The sequence below is a fragment of the Leptinotarsa decemlineata genome, unplaced genomic scaffold, assembly GCF_025532065.1.
Source record: "Leptinotarsa decemlineata unplaced genomic scaffold, Ldec_3_MD MMD2_tig00026316_RagTag_RagTag, whole genome shotgun sequence".
NCBI lineage: Eukaryota > Metazoa > Arthropoda > Insecta > Coleoptera > Chrysomelidae > Leptinotarsa > Leptinotarsa decemlineata.
In genome coordinates, this window is record NW_027412685.1 from 2871984 (window position 1) to 2876834 (window position 4851).

The 4851-nt window shown below is 28.6% G+C and overlaps 1 long non-coding RNA gene across 2 annotated transcripts; it reads right to left on the reverse strand.

Moving 5' to 3' along the window:
• Positions 1–1322: 1322 nt before the first annotated feature.
• LOC141485344 (uncharacterized) lies at positions 1323–3024 on the reverse strand. 2 transcript variants are annotated; one of them, XR_012467149.1, is made up of 3 exons: positions 2254–2989; positions 2096–2188; positions 1323–1794 (listed from the first exon to the last, which is right to left on the reverse strand). It is a non-coding gene; the product is annotated as an uncharacterized lncRNA (long non-coding RNA). The 2 variants fall into 2 exon arrangements; XR_012467148.1 differs by having other exon boundaries at positions 2096–3024.
• Positions 3025–4851: the final 1827 nt, after the last annotated feature.

The window sequence follows — 4851 nt, forward strand, 5'->3', positions numbered from 1 at the left end:
TGTTGAAATTTAACCAATAAATTGAAAAACATCGGAGACAAAACGAATATGTAAAATACCCCCAAAATTATTTATAATATTTGAAAAAACAAAAAAGAATGCGAAAATGGATGAACAAATGAAAGGTCTTTTTATTAACTACTAAATTCTAGATGGCCTAATCTGCTGTTTTTAGAGTATCCGGCTCGAAGGACCATATGATTGATCCAATGGTTTCAACCCTTAAATCCAGATAATCAGATTTTTCCATAATCACTATTACGTTGCCTTTACCAGAACTTGTATTAAATCTGGATAATTATCTAAAATTGTTTTTATTTTTTTCAAAAAGGGGGGTTGAGATACTTTTTATTATTGAGGTTTTTGGAAAAAGTTTTTTTTTCTTTTTGTTATCAAAAAACCCAGTTATCAAGTTTTCGGTACCTAAGAGTAAATCTTTACGAATTTGTGGTAAGCTTAAATTAAAACCTAAGGCAAGGAAATGTTTTATATCTTCTGGTATAATAATATCAGATACATTTTGTATCCAATTTTCTTTAGTTTCAATATCTGATTTTGACTTACATTTAAGTTTATTAATTTTGTCGACATTTTTCTTACTTATGTCAAAATTTTATTGTATTCAATAGCCAAATTCTATTCTAGCCAAATGTTATAAGTAATTGATTCTGTTACAAATTATGTTTGTTTATTCGAAATATTCTTCAATTATTTTGAATTATTATCTGTGATTTTGATTTCAAGATTCAATTTTTTTTTTCACTTTTCATTGAAATTATGAATGTCACAAGAATTTCTTCCATTTGTAGAATTGAAAAGGATATTCAAATTTTCAGTATTATTTCCTGTGAAGGTAAAAATTCTTCTGTTGCCATAAGATACTCCCACATAGCAATAGATATTCCAGGTATATTTCATGAATATACATTTAAGGATATTGTATTATGCTATGAATATGCCATCGATATATCTTCTGGAGAATATTCCCTGGAAGTGCTCCTGGCGAACCTTTGATATATTTTAAGAATATTCCTTGGGAATATTCTTGGAATATCTTATAATATTCTTAGAATATCTATAAGGTATATTCTATTAAGAATATTCCAGGAATAGAACCCGAGGAATATTCATAAAATATTCAGGATATTCTTAGTTTATTGTAGGAATATACAATAGAGAAACACCATAGAATATTCTTTAAATATATTTTATGAATATTCTAGGAATATTTGGAATATTCCAAGAATGTGACGAGTAACCGCTATTAGGCATGTATATATTGCATTTTGATACAAGATTCACACAAGTAATAAAACACATAATATTCATAAACAAATATATTTCAAAAACAATATACACTGAAATATTTGACGTTTCAACCAATATTAAAAATAAAAAATCTAATTCAAAATATTTATTCACTGAATAAAATATTCCTGAATACTGTCATATTACAAATATTAGAAATGTATTCAAATTAGGATGTTCCTACTCTCAAACAAATGTATACTAAAAAATATACTAAAATAACAACTCTGTGAATTCATCAGCACTAATTAAAAAATAATAAATATATCATTTCATTGAAAAAGAAAAAGTGTATTACATCAAGAAATAGGTTAGGTTAGGTTTCTCACTTCGAAAAATAAACCCACAAATGAAGTATTTAAAATGAGTGGTATGATGGGTTCTTCAATGAATTTCACTTACTTAAAGTTATTCAAACTTTGCCACCAGAATAGTTTTCCTTATATTTGTCCAACAATGCATCAGCCAGTGTTTCAATAGTAATACCTGGAACAAAATGTACATTAACGTTCATTATCACTATTTGAAAGTTGCACAATAAAACTGGAATAAAAATCAAATAGATATTTTTCGCATAGGTTACTCATGAACATTTACAACATTTTATGACTTGGAGAGCAACTTGCATTGTCTGGTTGAAAAGTAATCATTACGCTTTCAGTTCCTTGGCGCACCTGCCTATACCAGGTACCACTCTGTTTCCTTTTGGGCAAATTGATACTATCTTGAAAACGAGTGATAAAAATTATGAAAACAAATGATACAAAAGAATGTGTCATTCACTTACTTTTCTCTATTGAAGATACACAGCTGAAATCACTCTAGTTCAAACATGTACTTAGTCAAACCAACAAATCCCACACACCAACTCTCCTCGAACCTAAAATGAGGTATAGTAGGTTAATCACCATGACTTTACTATCGATACTATTGCATTTTACTTACTTTTTTTGAAGACTGAATAGATGCAACTCTCCTGTTTGAAGATCCAAAATCAAACTATTCGCTGTACTGCAAATTGGACAACCCCAAATTATAAATGGTACACTGAACGTGACAGAATTATACTTTGATAATAACACCAACACATCATGCATTACACACGCGAACCTGCCAAGTCAACCGCCATGTTGAATCAAATGTCGAATTTAACGCAAACGCAAATGTACCATGCATTAAGGGACAGCCGCTTTCACAGAGCTTATTCGACTGTCGCGCGCTACACTTCAATTGACCAATGAGAAACGTTTATTCCAATTATTCACTTCCCCATTTTTCTGTTTCCAGGATTTTTCGCTTTGTAATTAAATAATTTCAAATACAAAAAGACAAATAGAATGAGAATTAACCAATTTATTGATGCAATTGGTTCATTTATTGGCCCATTCAATTTTTTTTGTCGTTTCCAACAGTTGCTGTTGGAGCAATTCATCCAGAATCTTTGCGTTGAGTTCAAAAATTGGTTAACACTATCAGGGTTATATACATTAGGTTATGCATTCGATTAAGATCTTCAAATATTTTTGTTTTTAATAATATTGAATTATTTGAATACGTTATTATAAGATAATTCAAAATTCCATTGTATAGAATATTCCAAAATATACCGTGGGGATATATTCTAAGAATATACCATATGGTATATTCGATCGACAATATTCTTAGATTATTCAAGGGAGAATAATCCATTTATAGACATTCTATGCACATTTTTTCGGGAATAATCCTGCCATATTCATTCAAGCATATTCTATGAATATTCTAAAGGCATGTATATATTCCAAATATGAATATTTGGAATATATACGTTCGTTTTATGATATACAGGGAATATTCCATGAATATCTAGTGCTGTGTGGGCTGGTAGTAACAGTCATGATTTTCCCAATGCACAAAACATCAATATTCATTTAACTAGCAGAAATAAGAACATAACTTTGAAAAAATTCAGTTCAGTAAAATATCTCGGAATACACATTGACCACAATCTCAATTGCAAAATACATATAGACTATCTTTGTAAAAGACTCAGAACCCTTTTGTATGTTTTTCGAACATTCAAAAATATACCGAGTATCAATGGGGTGGGGTCTATAGTACAACTATAGTACCGCTTATGGTACTACAGAAACGATTCCTCAAAATTATCTATAATTTAAGTTTTCGTTTCACATCGGCACAAATATTCCAATATTGTGATCCGATGAGTTTGAGATATCGTTTAGAGATTTCATACTTTTAGATTTTATATTCAATGTGTCTTTTTTATATCGATATTGTTAATACTAGTTAGAAATATAAGCACTAAAATGTTTTGCCTGAGTAACTCAAAATACATTATATCTTGACCATCTTCAAAAGAAAGAATTTCGATATGGATGTTTCGCAGATAAGTGAATTACCTATGTTTCCTCTGATAAAAATTCAATAATAAGACTCGTTTTGACAAACCTTTCCTTATATCTATATTAATCGCCCATTTCTTCTATTGTATGCTTTTATAAATACATGTAATTTGGTGAATAATAAACTACTACCACTTCTACTACTAGTTTCTTGTTCCTATTACTCCATTCCTTCATTGCTCTGCTAATCTGGAAACCATAGTTGATTTCAATCTCTTCGAAGAACCCCACTGTTTTTTAAGTGGATCATTTCAGCGACTGGAGAAATGATCAGTCAAAATTCAAAATCAAAACTCTGGTTTACTTTGCCAAACTTTCACTTGCCAAACTTCAGCTTCTAATGGGAAGCTTCTGCAGGACAAACAAAAAATCCTACACGTTTCACTTCTTTTCATCAATTCATATCTTTAATTCGTTCTTTTATACTCATTTTTACTGCCCTGAAAAAGCTCTCCATTAGAAGTGAAAGCTTGGCAAAGTAAACCAGAGTTTTAATTTTTGACTGAGACTCCCTTGATCCATTTTCCTGTACATACATTTCTTCAGTCGCTAAGGTAATCCACTTTATTTATTTATTTATATATATATATATATATATATATATATATATATATATATATATATATATATATATATATATATATATATATATATCAATATCATATAGCTATATAAGAATTACTATTTATTGTATATTCGAACTTTCAGAAACTTGTTTCCTTTTTTCAGAATATCTAAAATTAAAAGATGGAAGCAAACAATAAATAAAAGAACAAAATAAGGTTTAAAAATGAAATAGCATTCATTTACAAAAATAAAAACGATTACAGATGGAAAATATGACAAATGTTGAATAATCTGTCATATCATCTGAGAAAATAGACCTGAATATAATTTTGTTCTATAAATATATCATAATTATAATTCCCAGTGAAAATGTAAAAATGAAACATATTCAATTATCAGTTGACATGAACAGGAATACCATAAAATTGAATTTAAATTCAGTGTCAAGTTTTGTTTTACAATTTATCAATAAAAAGAATTTTGATTTGGAAGGTAATTTTTGAATATTTTTTCTCTAAAATTTTCTGCAATTCGCTTGAAAATTACTAATTATTAAAATAAATAGAATACA